This window comes from Stegodyphus dumicola, chromosome 7 (genome assembly GCF_044657685.1).
Source record: "Stegodyphus dumicola isolate Sdum_Otavi_A_Nest chromosome 7, ASM4465768v1".
Lineage (NCBI taxonomy): Eukaryota > Metazoa > Arthropoda > Arachnida > Araneae > Eresidae > Stegodyphus > Stegodyphus dumicola.
Window position 1 is genome coordinate 82,104,062 of NC_140774.1, and position 13,741 is coordinate 82,117,802.

The window sequence follows — 13,741 nt, forward strand, 5'->3', positions numbered from 1 at the left end:
CACAAATACCTTAATGTTCATCTATTTAAATTATTTAAACTACAAGATTTTAATATTATTTAAATCTGTTACACAGCTCACGGTAACGTAATTAAACAAGAACAGTCTAATTCAAACTAAAAATGTGGACTAGCGGTCAAAGATTATACAATTTAATTTGGCTCAGTAACTCTATCATATGAGGGAAAAAAAAATGGGAAATTATAGTAAAGGCTCAAATCATAAACAATTGGATAATTTACATAATATTAACTGCACATATTTTTGAAGAATAATTTTCTTTACGTATTCAGTTTCTTTCTTGAACACGTTTCCTTTTCATTTTAGAATTTTTGGATTTAATTAAGGATTTCTGTTATTCTAAAAATGTTTAAATGCATTTAGAATTTATACAAAAAGCAGCTAATTTTATTTCTTAGTAATATGAACATTCAGAAGAAATATGAAATCTATATGGTAAAGGCAGGTTACAGAGCTGATGTGGCAGAATTTTTAGAATTTAGTGACACACCGAACAACAAAATCTAGAAATGGCAAAACTTTTAGAATTTAGAGCAGACATTGGAAGCAGAAATTAGAAGGGCACTAGGCAGCAGAATTTAGGATTCGCAGAGATTGCATCAGGTGGGAAAATGTGTACCAGCTCTGGGTATGATGCATTAAGACATATTAGATGAATCTTTTAAATTGTAAGTTTTCAATTTATTTATTAATAAAAACATTCCTATCTATAATTCCTGCTCATGTGATAAGATCAGAAGCGTTTTTGATATTTTCCATGCTTGTGTCTAGTGAAAAGTAGAGAAAATAAAGGGAAGATAAACATGTTAAGATTCCAGTATCAGAAGTAAAACATTCAAATATTATGTTTTCATTGTTCTTCCAGACATTCTCAAAAAACTAAGAAATTTATTGCAAACTTTCTGTAAAATACATCTATTATGTGTTGATACCATGGAGACATTTTTCATTTTGTCACATATTTCTCGAATCTTCTAGAATTGTGAGTCTATAAATCTTGCCTTCAAATCCTTCTAAACTTTCCAAGATGCGATGCCTAAAATCCTAAAGAAAAATTATCCCTACCAATTCTGCAACAGCAAAAAACCAGAAATATTTTGGGAAAAAAAAAAGGACGGGAAAAAGTGTAAAATTAATTTTATAGAGACAACTGGTGCATATTCTGAGACAATCACATGGGAAAAACTCTTTACTATGAAAAATTAAAAAGAAGACATTTTTAATTAAATACATAGCTAATTTTGCTTTTGCTGTTTTGTAAATTGTGCTTTATAGCATTATACCTTATTTTTCAGATTAAAATATTGTATAAGTTGCCAAAATGAAACTTAATAATATGTAAGAAAAATTTTTTATTTTAATCTTATTTTTTAAATATATTACCATTATTTTAATAAAATTTATCAATGTTACGATATTTTAAAAAAAAATTGTCGAAAAATTCTCAGATCTCGGAATTAAAAATTTTTTATAGAAGCTGATTGTAAAATCGCCATACTGTTGATAAGTCGCCAAATTTAGAACCGTTTAATAAAAAAATTCACATCCCCAAAGCGAAAAGTTGTTTAAGAGCTCTTTATTTAAAAAAAAAAAAAAGGAATTTCGAAATGCTTATGTTTCACTTCTTGCTTAGAAATTCGAGTATTCCATCATTTATATTAGAAATAGAAACAAATTATAAACCATGAACCCATTCAAAAGATAACCATATATGTCAGTGAAACGCCAAAAATATTCCTCCAAAATGATAATTCACATTTGAAATGGCAGTCGTAAAAACAGACAGAAATTTCAGATGATTAAAATTAAAGACCTTCTACCGATTTTGGCGAAAATTAAGGACTTTTAAGGACCAAAAATCGATTCCAAAAAATATAAGGACTTTTAAGGACTCTTAAGGACCGTACGAACTCTGACAGTGCTTAGTTTCTAAAATTTGAAGGAATGGAATGGAATATTCAGTTATGGCAAAGCACACGAGGGCTATTTGCCTAAAGGGAGGGATGCCTTTCGTGGAGGACTTTCTAAGGGAAACTGGCTCGTATACACGTTACACATGGGGAAAACCACTAAAACGCCCATGCAGCCAGCCCGTTCGCGGGATTCGAACCTCAGACCGAACTACCAGTGTTCAGCGTCTTTACCGCTCGGCCGCTGGTGGGCCTATAAAATTTGAAGCCTTATGCAAGACCATTAGGAAAGAGAAACAAGAGTAAATAAATAAATAAAATGGCCATTAGAATCATTGATAATTTAAAATTAAATAGTTAATTATTACCAAACTAATTAATAATTATTAATATTTGTATTGTTATTTAATAATTATTCATTAAAATATTTAAATGCTTAAATTAAATGTACAGAGATAAATTAAAATTTAATAAGCAATTTTTAATATAATTTTATTGCTAAAGATAACATTTTTGAGATCAGATTTCTACTGAAATTGTTCCAGTTACATAGAAGTGCCTTCTTATTTAGAGCTCCAGTGTGCTCCGTCTACAATATGATTTATCTCAAAAACTAAAAAGTACCAGAGCCAGGCTCCGGCACAATTTAAGCTCTGGTTCTAAAACAATTTGCTCTTCATTTCGAAAGACTACCACTGATCTAGCCACATCGATTATACTAACAATTTGAGAATATGATACAGTAGTAGAAGCATTTTTCAAGTTTCAAGAAAGCTCTTTTATATGCTCTACATTTAAAGGAGAAGCCACAAGAACATAATACTATGGTCTCCAAAATAAATTAAATTTCTACAGAATGAGAGCATGCAAAAAGCATATTGATGAAAAATTAAAAATTTTTAAACTCGCATAGGTTTTTAGACAGTTGTAAAAACAATGTAATTTTTCATGCTAAGAGCTAGCCTAAGGTGTTTGCAGTATACATAATATAATAAATATAGCATCAAAAGAAACTACATCATTATTTTATATTGAAATGCTTTGTTATTTCAGTTCACATCAACAAAAGGGGAGAAAAAATGTAATTTATTCACTGAAATGAGCAGATATTATGTGTCCCAAAATTTATCAATTAAAGCAAATTTCAATTAGAAAGTGCATCCATAGATTTTATTTGATGAAACTAAACAGTATACACTACATATTTTTCTTCCACCAGTATTCACATAGTAAAATTAGTACAAAATAGGGGAAAAATATGCAAATAAATATGGTGTATCTTTAGCCATACTTTCAAGACATGAAAAATGCAAACAAAATTTTATGAAATGATCAGTTAGAATGCTCAATACAGAACCATTCCTCTTTCTGTGCTGTCCAACAGCAACCAGTCCAATAATACTGCTGAACACCATGGCTTTAGACATGGCACAAAGATGATATCGGCTTAATTTCTTTAGATCATCGCACCAATTTGCAGAGATTTATGGTAGGTAGTGCAACAGAAGAAAAATATCAGGATTAAGTTTCTTAACCCTTGATGAGACTTCCTTAAATAATAGATTCAAATTTTCACTTGACTGATAACATTAATCCACACAAAGTGGGTCTGCAGGTATGTAACACGAGAACAACGGTACCGCTTGCACATGCGATGGTTAGCATATCCATTGGATGTCAAACTCATCAAAAATATTTTGGATACTCTTAGAACTGTATTTTCCCCAAAAAATCCTTTTACTGATCTCAAAAAGCTGAAAAATGTTTTTCTATAGGAGTAACAACTATTGATCCCTGAACCACTTATAATAAAAAAAATGGTCTAAAATAAAAAACCAAAGGAATAAAATGGTCACGAAATTCGAGTCAAAGTATAAGAAAAGCTTGTTTACTTTATTTGTATAACATGTAAAGGCCCATTTCCTCTGCTATGTAAGCGTTGCGGTGCGTATACGTTTCTCCAATCAGCGAGCGAATTCACTTTGATTGACATCTGCAATCCAGCCGATGTGCAGTGACGGAAGGACGAAGTTCAACTTTTTTTATCCATATCTCTGCGGATGCGTTGCGGTCACGTGGTAAAAAAGCAGCAATCAGGTGTTGTCACCAAAAATTAATGGCGGCAGAAGTAGCGATGAAAGCTGGCTTATAGAAAGAATGTTTTGCTAAAAAATACTTTTTTCTGAATTAACATTATAGAGAGAAATCTGCATACTGAAAAAGCAGCAATCAGCTGAATTTAGTTAAAAAAAGATAAGAAAAATAAGATAACTCCAACTACAGTACTAGTTCGCAGAGAAAAACAGGCATTGAAGAAAATCAGGTGCAAAAAATATAATTCTAAGTTCATGAAATAGCAAAATTTGTCCTGAGAATTATTTCCTAGATCTGCATACACATTTACCTTTAATGAAATTGAACATCTGACTATATCAAATTAAATCATATCTGATTTGCTCTTGCTTGCTTGATCAAGTTAAATCATATCTGATCAAGTCATATCTGATTTGCTATAGATTAAACTTCTATAGCAAATCAGATATGACATTACAAGATTTGTTATTTTTTCCTTCTGAAGCAGGTAAAAACTAAAAACGATAATTATAAATTAAATTTGATAGCCTTTTAAATATTCCACTCCATTAAAGGGTATGTTAAATTTGTATTTCTCTATTTATAAGTATACCTTTTAGGTAACATATATGTGTAAGCACATGGAACATATTTTTAGCAGCCCGTTTAACTTCAATCGGAATGCCACTTTAAAAGATAATGTAAGAAATGTCCTAGAAGCTGAACAAACTCTGGTGAATTTTTTAGACGATAGCACACTGAAATAGGACAAAAAATATTAGTTTTAAGCATTTACTTGATGATATATATAAGCCAAAATTGCATGTCTTTCCCGTATGATGACAGCTTAGTGGTAACGATAGCATAGCTTAACTTTTGGGGTTGTGAGTTCGAATCCCAAATGCTTTTCCCACCCTGTCTGCAATTTTCTTAACGTCTTATTATATGCATTAAATATAATGTTTTATTTATGCTCTTATTTAAATTTTCCCCGCAAAAAAATTATTTTGAAAATTATATAATACAAATTTCAAGCATGCTCCCTGCACACACATATATATATATTTGTTTCACTTTTATGTGGATGTACACTGCTCAAAAAAAAAAAAAAAAAAAAAAAAAAAAAAAGAGAGAGAGGGGGACAGCCCTATATCTCCCAATCTACTGGGCCGATTGACAAAATTCAAATTGCGTTCTTCATGTCTCGAAAGCGCGACTTAGGATATATATTAGATTTATATATATATATATATATATATATATATATAGCACTATTCTAACATAGGTATTTTGACACAAAATCAGACTTTTTCTGAACTAACATACCAATATTTTTACATATTTGGATTCTACGACTCAAATTACGCCTAAATATGAAATTTTGGAGCGAAATTTACGGAGAAATTTACAAATTTATGTTGGCACTTTTTTGTCAGTTTGCGCCAAGAATAGTTCACTTGGCGAACTTCTTAATATATGGCAACCTCGCTTCCTTTCCCGTGAGAGGGAAAAAAGTCACCATCATTCCTTTTTTCCAAATAATATTCTTTATATTATATTTTTAATTATAACTTATTATTTTAAGTAATTTTTTCTTTTTCGAATTTCATTTTAATTGTTTAAGTTGCATGGTTTTTTTCGAATAACTGTTTTAAAATTTTCTATTTACCTATTCGAACTGCGTAAATAAAAGTGCAGCATTTATTTTTTTTTTCAAATAGTTTTCTTTATATATATTTTTTGTCATAGTTATTATTTTAGGTAATTTTGAAATTCTTATACTTCTATTTTAATTGTTTGCGTTGCATTGTCTCTTCAGATAATTGTTTTTCTTTACGCATTCCGCAAGTATATTAAAAAGCATCCAAATTTTCGAAATATCTTGATATTTCTGACAATCATTTTGAATAAAGTTTATCGCCTTCCATTTCATAAAGGCCCACAAACGGCTGAGCGGTAAAGTCGCTGAACACTGGTAGTTCACTCCGGGGTTCGAATCCCGGTAAACGGGCTGGTTGCATGGGCGTTTTCGTGTATTTTCTCATGTGTACCGTGTATGCCAGCTGGTTTCCCTTAGAAAGTTCTTCACAAAGGCATCCTTCCTTTTAGGTAGATAGCCCTGCTTTGACGTAACTTAATAATCCAATTCAATCCATTTCATCAATATTTGGTCAGAGCCTTTATCAGTCTTTAGAGGCTAAACATTTTGAAGGTATGAGATGAAAGGAAAGACTGGTTTCATCAAGAGGTTTTCGTTCATTTAATTATGACAAAGCACACTAGGGCTACCTGCATAAGGGGAGGGATGCCTTCGTGGAGGACTTTCTAAGGGAAACTGGCTCGCATACACGTTACACATGGGGAAAACCACGAAAATGCCCAAGCAGCCAGCCCGTTCGTGGGATTCGGACCTCGGACAGAACTACCAGCGCTCGACTGCTGTTTCATCAGGAGAAAAAAAAAAAACATCTTTAGGTGACATCCACATACATCACTGGATAAACTCCCGAATCTTCAAATAATTCGAATGAGAAAATCATGGGATTCTCCATTTATGATACAACATGATGTTCTATAACGTAATTTAAATTTATACAATCATATAGTCTAAAACCAGTCGCTCTTCACTTTAATCTGCAATGATATCGTTTTTGTCTTTTCTGTTAACCACGAGCTCGATTGATGGCATTTGGTGGTGTACACGTCCAAGTGTTTTTTCTTTGAACACCTAAATTCTTTGAAATATCCTGAAAGTATATTCAAAAGCGTCCAACTTTTTGAAACATCTTGGTATGTCTGACAGCCAAATTTCCCTGCAAATTTTTGCTTATTTTCTCCCTAATTTTCTTCTACAGTTATTTTCAGTGCACACACAAGAAAATTAAGATTTTTCAATTGCTAGACTTCCATAAATTTTGTATTCTTGTCAATTTTTTAAAATATCAGTTACATGAATTGCGTGTCAGCTGAAGACAGCTTTTCATTTTCTAGTCATTTTAACTATAAATAAAGTTTAAAGCGAAGTCCAAAAGATAAATATTTTAATTAAAAGATTTTTGCTAAATGACAAAGAAATAAAATAGTCCAGCAGAGTTTATTCTGTACCACCGAGTAACCTGATTCTTATATCGGCTGAAACATTCTAAATCATATTAAAGATTATGTTTTTTTATACAATCTATAATGCGAGAGAAAAATTAGCTTCTTAAAATATTCTTTCCAAGAGGATTAATATAAAAGATTATATTTATATATATATTTTTAAAGCTGGGTCTTGAACCAAACTGTCAAATTTTTAAAGTTTAATTTACATGGTGGTTATAATTAAAGTTCCAATTTGAAATGGTCATAAAAAGAAAATTACCGTACCAAATGTTATCAAACTTGGGAATCATGTAAAGGAGGTTATGGGAATTTATTTTCCGCGGGAAAAAAAAAAAAAAAAAGAAGAGTTCAAAAACTTACCACCAGGGGAAAAATGGCGCTGTATACAAGATTGATAAATGAAATAAGACACGAAAACATCTGTTTAAAATGTGTTTAATATTTTCCGAAACGTGTTACAAAGCATGTTCAATGTAGCGTCCAGAATTTTCCGAAAGCAAGTTAAATCCTGTTACTGCATTCTCAACAGCAGCTCTTAGCATATCAGGAGGAATATTACGGACATGTCAGTGTATCACATTTTTCATTTCTGCCAAATTGTTTAGATTATCACCATAAACATTGCTTTTGAGAAAACCCCATAGCTAAAAGTCACTGAGGTTGAGGACTGGTGGGAAGAGGAGAAGTGTTGGCCTATAAGACGTTCATTCGTGAAATGTTGCCTAAGTAACTGTGCGACACACGTGAAGTGGGGCCCAGCCCTGCATAAAAATCGTAGTATCTAAAATGCCACGTTACTGCAGTTCATGTATCACGAAACATTTTAACATTGACTCTAAGTGAGCTGCAATCACAGTGGTCCAGCTGTCTACTGCTCTTCAGAGAAAAATGGTTCAGTTATAAAACTAGCTGTCATTCTACACTAAACGGTGTGGAATGACTGCTATGTAATCGAATGCAGTAGGAGAATGCAATGGAACTAGATAGATAACATGAGGGATTTCTTTGGCCCAAATCGATTAAAAGCGTTTTGAATCAGTATCTTCATGTTTTAGGGCCGAATTCAGGCTTCAAAAATTACAAATTAGCGATCTGTAAGAAAACGATTTCCAGATTGTACGCACTTGTGAGAGTGATTTGCGATCTCACATTTTCTAATCGCTAATTCGTGGTTTGCACGGACGAAATTCTCACTTACAGGGATGCCGCACTCGACATTTATTGAATTTAACGTCTTTAAATAATAATTTGCCTACTTCAAAGTTTCTTAAGGGTATACAACATATTAAACCCGTTTAAGAAAAGGTTAAGTTAGATTCCGACCCATATTTCGTTTAACAATATTGCATACAGCGCCATTTCCCTCCCTGGTGGTGAGGTTTTGAACTTCCTTTTTTTCGCGAAAAATAAATTCCCATGACCTCCTTTACACGATTTCCAAGTTTGATAACATTTGATCCAGTAGTTTTCCTTTTATGACCGTTTCAATGTGGAACTTTAATTATAACCACTCTGTATATTATTAAATTTTAATTTGAAGCTATGCGTTATATGTATACCATGCGTAAAATTTTCGCTTTTATGGAAAAATAAAAAATCGAAGCAAATATACTTAGTATAATGGACCAAAACTGAAAACATTTCCCCTCCCTCCGAAAATAAAATATTGAAATTTCGAACTTGAATTTACTGGGTTATCGAAATATTTAATTTGACTTATCTTCTAAGTCCTAGTTCCGACAACAATTCCGTCAAAAATTCCGAATTACTTAAGCTAAAGTTAAAGATTTAGTATATATTCACTGTATGTTAATAAAGTAATCAGAGTGGAATAAAAATAGATTATAGAATTTACGCTGATGTAACTTTTTGTCTGACTGCACAACATGTAATGGAAGAGAAGGTTTGTAGAGATCTGTTTTTCACATGGCTCTAAAAGTAGATGTCATATTAATTTTCTCTCTTCAATGTCAAAAAACTTTCCTGTCATTCAAGAGTAAACGGTGTGAAATGACTGTTATGCAATCGAATGCAGTAGGAGAATGCAATGGAACTAGATAGATAACATGAGAGATTTCTTTGGCCCAAATCGATTAAAAGCGTTTTGAATCAGTATCTTCATGTTTTAGTGCTGAATTCAGGCTTAAAAAATTACAAATTAGCGATCTGTAAGAAAACGATTTCCAGATTGTACGCACTTGTGAGAGTGATTTGCGATCTCACATTTTCTAATCGCTAATTAGTGGTTTTCGCGAACGAATTTCTCACTTACACGGATGGCGCACTCACGTTTATCGAATTTAACACCTTTAAATGGTAATTTGCTTACTTCACAATTTCTTAAGGGTATACAACATATTAAACCCGTGTAACAAAAGGTTAAGTTAGATTCCGACTCATATTTCGTTTAAAAATATTGCATACAGCGCCATTTCCCCTCTGGTGGTGAGGTTTGGAACTTCCTTTTTTTCGCAGGAAATAAATTCCTATGACCTCCTTTACACGATTACCAGGTTTGATAACATTTGTTCCTGTAGTTTTTGTTTTATGACCATTTCAATGTGGAACTTTAATTATAACCACTCCATATATTATTAAATTTTCATTTGAAGCTATGCGTTATATGTATACCATACGTAAATTTTTCGCTTTTATGGAAAAATAAAGAAACGAAGCATATATACTTAGGATAATGGACCAAAACGGAAAAAAATCCCCCTCCCTTCGAAAATAAAATATTGAAATTCGACCTTAAATTTATTGGGTTATCGAAATATTTAATTTCACTTATGTTCTAAGTCTTAGTTCCGACAACAATTCCGTCAAAAATTCCGAATTACTTAAGCTGAAGTAAAAGATTTAGTATATATTCACTGTATGTTAGTAAAGTAATCAGAGTGTAATAAAAATAGATTATAAAACTTACGCTGATTCAACGTTTTGTCTGGCTGCACAACATGTAATGGAAGAGAAGGCTTGTAGAGATCTGCCTTATTGAGGTTTATATATTTAAAAAAACTTTCCTTTGAGAGACAACTTTAGTTTTTGGGAAAGAAAAAAAATCACAATAAGACAAATTTGAAAAACATGAAGGACGACTGAGTACACATACTTATTTTTGGAACACAAGCGGTTCTCCGACTGGTTATTGAATAATGAAAAGATGCATTATCATGCAATACAAAACATTTGGAATACGTTGTCTGACTGAAAACGTAAGATTAAAAGTCATCTGCTTAATTCACAGCCATTTACAAGTCAACTACTAGGGCAATTGCAGAATCGTTTTGATCCTGAGCTTCTAAGACAAACCTTATACCACTGGATTTAAACACTTCTTTAATCTTCCGAGAACGTTCCTTCTTTAGCTCATATTTCAAGAATATTAAGTGAATACAATTATTGCAAAAGAATTGAATATTCATTTGCACTACGGCTTGGTAGTTTACTAACGAGTTAACAAAACTTAAATTCTCCTTTTTGTGTCAAAGAATACAACAATATTTTAAATATTTACAAATAAAATATTAAATTGGAGATATAATTGGAGCCTCACCAGTTGCCTAGCATATGAAGATTGTTAAATACTAATTGTTTGTTGCAAAGTCTAACCCAGGCTTGCATAGTTGGTTTTCGTAGTTTTCTAGGTTCTCTTTACCAAGGTTCTCTATGAAAGCATCTTAACCAAATAGCTCCCATGTTTTTTCTATGTTCAAATAACCAACTAACCTAGTTTAAGCACGATTTCCAAATGAAGTTACTAGCAAAACCCGAATACTCATTAAAAATCATGTAGCTTGCCAATCGGGAATAACATGAAAGATACGGTGCCAATAATTGAATTGCTGTTACAGTACGCTGTTTCTAAATTTAGATGGTCATTCCTTAATTAAATAGCCCACCAGCGGCCGAGCGGTAAAGACGCTGAGCACTGGTAGTTCGGTCTGAAGTTCGAATCTCGAGAACAAGCTGGCTGCATGGGCGTTTTCGTGGTTTTCCCAATGTGTAATGTGTATACGAGCCAGTTTACCTTAGAAAGTCCTCCACGAAGGCATCCCTCCATTTAGGCTAATAGCCCTCATGTGCTTTGCCATAATTAAATAATCCAATCCAATCCTTAATTAAATATAATTGATTTGTAACTTCTACTAGAGCTGACGGTAAAAATTGAAGTGCAAATAAATAATATTGTGTGCAACCTTGATTAATATAAAATTAAAAATTTTGCATAGAAAAATATTTGCATTCAAACGGAAAGTTTTTTGAAATATTTGCAATTACTTTATAAGAAGGATTTATTAATAACCGTAATAATTACTTATTATATTACTGATGATTAGGATTCAGTTCTTGACAATTACATTCTAAATTAGAATTTTAAGGATATAATGGAAATACGCTACGCACAAAAATACATTTTAGGATAAAAAATGAGTTGATTTTTTATGTGTTAAAACTTCTTAAATTCATTTAATAAACATCGGAACCTCGTTGTTAATTGAATCCAGAATGTTGTGTATCGTTTACATAATTATTCTTACTTGTCCACAGAACCTGCTGACTTATCCAGCCATTAAATAGCTGCAGATCATTTCTACATAACCATTGAACTTCCACTAATTCAGTCTCTAGAGGGTTGTATGTTTATATAATAATTTGACTTATATAAATTATTATTCTAAATCTTATGTTTCTATAAAAATATACTGTGCTTTAAAAATATGGATGATAATATCTGCCGCTCTTTCAGCCACTTCAAAAGCAACAGTTTGTTTAGAAATAAATTATGCAGTTAATGTCATAAAATATTTTCATAAAATTCAAATAAACATTAAACGAAAATTCTCAGTATTAGACAATTCGATTTAAACGAAGTAAAGTAGCAGACGATAAAACGTCGAAGGTAAAAATTTACTCTTAGAAAAATGTACTCTTATTTTTTTTAAAAAAAGGAAGAAAGAGAGAAATTTAAAAAATTGTTAAAAATTTGAATAATATCATCTATAATTTAAAAAAATAGATTTTCATACAGTATTAATAAATATTTATTATGCTTTATTGAGGGAAAAAATTTCATATAATTAATTCTCCATAAAATTTTACTTGAAATTTAAGGTTAAAAATAGCTGTGGCAGTTCAGTGTAACAAAAATCCATAGACCACATTTGGCGTTATTATCGCTCAAAAAAAAAGATGCCAAATTTCAAAACGCGAAAATATGTAAATTTCTGTATATCTTAGAAAATTTTGAATAAAAAAGTCTAATTTTTTGCAGATATGCTTAAAAATACACCTACTTTATGATGATGGTAAAAATTTTATAGGTTATAATTCAAAATTTTTTCGAAAAATTTATAAAAATTATTTAAAAATAGAAATTTAAAAAATAAAACACAAAAAATGGGTAAATTTTATTTGGAATGAACCTAAATTTCAAAATGTGAGAGAAAAAAATCAAAAAAGTTTAATAAAATAAGAGATATTAATAAATATTTGCCAAATTCAATTAACATCGAGGAGCTAAAATTTTGAGAGCTAATATTTTAAGAACTAGTCGTACGATTTTTACAAAACTTGGTATTCTGGCATAATTTGAGTCATAGAATCGAAATACGGAAAAAAATTGGTATGTTATTTCAGAAAAAGTCCGATTTTGTGTCAAAATACCTATGTTAGAATAGTACTATATATAAATCTAATATATATCCTAAGTCGCGCTTTCGAGACATGAAAAACGCAGTTTGAAATTTGTCAATCGGCCCAGTAGAACAGGAGATATAGCACTGTCCCATTTTTTTTTAGCAGTGTACATATATGTGTTGAGACTTTGGGATATTTCCAGCTCTATATTTTTACTATTAATTAACATGAGACAGTATTAATGTGCTAATTATTTTTTAAAACACTTACTATAATAATTGCTTTTAAATTCAGTCCTCCCCAGCAGAAGCGCATGATTGAATTAATTAAATATTTCCATTTTCTTTACCTAATATGTGTATATATAAATATAAAGAGAAAAGGCTTATTTTTATAACTAATTCTATAAAAAGAGATATGAATTAAAAATTTTTAAATTAAAAATAATATTTTATGGATTATGCATAAAATATAACTGCGCATAGTGCATTTTAAAACAAACGAGATTTCTAATAAATTATCCAGCAATGACCCTGATGAAATTAAGAATGAAGAAAGCTATGCTAAAATTTTATATATTACCTGCTTTCTCCCCAAATTTAGGCATATTTTAAAAATATACAATCTCACATGGCAGTCAGCGGTATATATGTAATATGTATTTTGTGTAAATATTGTGAACCTTTCTTTACAGTTGCTCTGTGTTTTTAAAGTACCAACTATTTTTTAATTCTTTATTTTATTTTATTTTATTTATTATTTTTTCAGTGACAGAAAATTTATTTTTAATAATATATATATTATATCATTAATATTTAAGACTTCTAGAAACGTAAAGAAATTTTTAAAATTTACTTCAGCTTCTATCAAATTAGTGTTATAATATGCATTATAACCTTACTTATCTAAAAATTGCTAGCGTATTTTACTTTCATAGTACATAAGAAGAAAAAAAATGTCCAATAACATGGAATTTAAATATCTTAAGAGTC

The 13,741-nt window shown here is 30.9% G+C and overlaps 1 protein-coding gene across 1 annotated transcript in view; it reads right to left on the reverse strand.

The window, feature by feature from the left end:
* Positions 1-13,741, reverse strand: part of LOC118205964 (peptidyl-glycine alpha-amidating monooxygenase B-like) — a 159,557-nt gene that overhangs the window by 34,401 nt on the left and 111,415 nt on the right. The gene's annotated exons all lie outside the window — the stretch shown is intronic.